This window comes from Lagopus leucura, unplaced genomic scaffold (assembly GCF_019238085.1).
Source record: "Lagopus leucura isolate 7727_CA_CO unplaced genomic scaffold, USGS_WTPT01 Super-Scaffold_100017, whole genome shotgun sequence".
Taxonomy (NCBI): domain Eukaryota; kingdom Metazoa; phylum Chordata; class Aves; order Galliformes; family Phasianidae; genus Lagopus; species Lagopus leucura.
Window position 1 is genome coordinate 8,891,976 of NW_024962271.1, and position 2,500 is coordinate 8,894,475.

General features: G+C 39.2%; 1 protein-coding gene across 5 annotated transcripts in view; it reads right to left on the reverse strand.

Annotated features, from left to right (window-relative positions):
- ZNF536 (zinc finger protein 536) overlaps window positions 1-2,500 on the reverse strand; it is a 323,660-nt gene that overhangs the window by 214,077 nt on the left and 107,083 nt on the right. The gene's annotated exons all lie outside the window — the stretch shown is intronic.

Consider the following 2,500-nt stretch of genomic DNA (forward strand, 5'->3'; position numbering starts at 1 on the left):
TGTTTCCCTTGGCCCATGCACACACAATCAAAGCGCAGGTGTGCATGCCTGACTATTTTGTTAATGGCACATCACTCACTAACATGCAGTAAAACTGAATGAATAAAGTAATGGTATTTTCATTTCTGAAGGTATTTCTGAAGAGTGAAATTCAGCTTCTCACTCTATCTCTAAGTAAAGAAAGATATACCAAGTTAAAAGTAAAACTTCTCTCGAAACTAAGAGGAAAACATCCAAAATTTTACTTAAAAAAAAAAATACAGATCTACGTAACATAATATTTTACTGGTAAGTATATTAGTTTCTAGTTGTCTCACTCTGCCACCAAACCTTTCCAGTCAGTAGGCAGAACTGGGTATTTAACACACCGCAGAGCTGCCTCACCAGCTTCAGAGATGAGCCAAAAGCTTGCACATGCCCTTGGGTTCTCAGCAGTGAAGACAGTTCTGTAAATGCAAAAAAAGAGTAGCTCTCCCTGATCTCAGTAAGAGCTATAGATATTCAGCACCTGACTGGGCATTCAGGGAGGGCTTCTCTGCACTAATGATAAATCCTATTCCATTTCTGCCACTGGCAGTCTTCTGACAGTGAAATGGCCATAATTTAGTTGCTTACAGCTGCAGCTATGAAAAGCAGGGAATAAAAAGGTATGCATCCAATGCACAAGGTAGAAACCTGCTACACTAATGCTTCTCGTGCAGCAGCGGGCGTGGAAGGTCCTCTCTCAGGTGTATCTTCTGGTCTGCGGTAAACCCAGAGAAAACAGCATCTGTGGGGAGCATGTCTGGAGGCCCAGCAGAAGGCTTTCCCCGCCCCTGCTCCCACAGCATTACCTCCAGCTGTCCTACCACCAAGCACGAGAATTTCGTCTTCTGCATAACACTGGGAGTTTGTCTCCTGTACTAATTTTGCCCATCCCAAGTGCAGAAACCTCAGAGGATTATAGCACACAGGTGATGGGTCTATTCAGAACAACGCTGGATTCTGCTTCTTCTACCGGGTCTCAGAAAATCTGCATTGTTGAATATCTCGTTATAGAATCAGGCACTCATTGTACATACAGATTACATAAACAAGAAGGTCAATTTTGATTCAAACCTATATAGATACGGTTCTGGGACTGAATTAAGTACTGATTGAAAAGTTACACATTTTCAGATAGCTAATCATATTTCATTTCACTGCACACAGACAGCACTACAATGAAATTAGCTGTTTGTACATTCTGGAAAATGTTTTAACTTCATAAGTATGGAAAAAAACATACAAACAAAATAATGCACATCCAGGTAAAATTGCTAGAGTAAAAACAACCAGGTGATAATAACTATGGATAGCTCAACAGAAATTAGTAGTTGGCTTCTTCTGATTTTTGCCTGTTCATTCCCTTTCCTCAAAGCGCGACCACCCTTCCTCCAACACAAACTTGCATTTTTAAGGCGTAACCTTATTTCTCACTGCTTAGAACAGTTCCTGGATCTAGTGCTGCGTTTGCTTCCCTAGGAGAAAAATACAAATGCAAATGCTTTAGCAAACTTCCTTCACTTCAACTAACTGGCAAGAATTCATACTGTAAGAACACCACTTATGTAAAGATACAACATTTCACATAACTTCAGTCAAAATGCATATTACCTGGTCACATTTGTCTATGACAGTTGAATCCTCCCTACTGATAGCTGCTTTAGTATGTATACTTTAAAACATCTGATTAATCCAGAACTGCTGTTTTCTTTTTTAAAAAGGTATCAAATAAATACTTGTCTGTAGCAGGAGGACAACAGCAGTACTTCTACAGTCCCTTATTGTTCCATCACATCTAATCCTCAGTACTGGTGCCCATAATGATTCCCAACTGGTAGATGAACTACTTTGAACATCCCTGAAGCAGAATTGCTACCCACTAATGTATCAGCTAAATGTTAGAAGACTCCTAACTCCCCCATCTGTGTTTTACCTCCCCAGAGGGTAAATACATTGAACAGTGATTCCCTTGCCTGGCACACACTTTCTAAACCTTACTGGCAACTGCTGTGATTTCCAGTCCAAGCAGCTCTGCAGTCAAAATCACCAGTTTTTATGCTGCAGGGAACTAAACACCTACCTTATTAAAATACTGCCCTCAAAACACACTGTAGTTATGTATTGCCACTGTAATTGCTACCAGTGTAGTGCTGATAATATTATGGATTACAGCTAATGTCAGGCTATTGAATTAGTGCATAAATATACTTTATAGTTAAATTCAAGAAATTTATTGGAATGAGAAATTAATGGTGGATTTTTTAATTTTTTTTTTTATTTTTAAAGAGAAAGGGATAAGTCTGTAAAAACTAACTGAACAGACACAGCAGTACGCATTTACTGGGCTTAATGAAAGAAACCAAAATATGTATATATACACAGCAAAATATTCTACCTGTTCTCCTGGGAAACAGTCAAGTAGCCTTGACTCACAGAACTAGAGCTTATTCATGACTGGTTATGCGCAACTTAACAG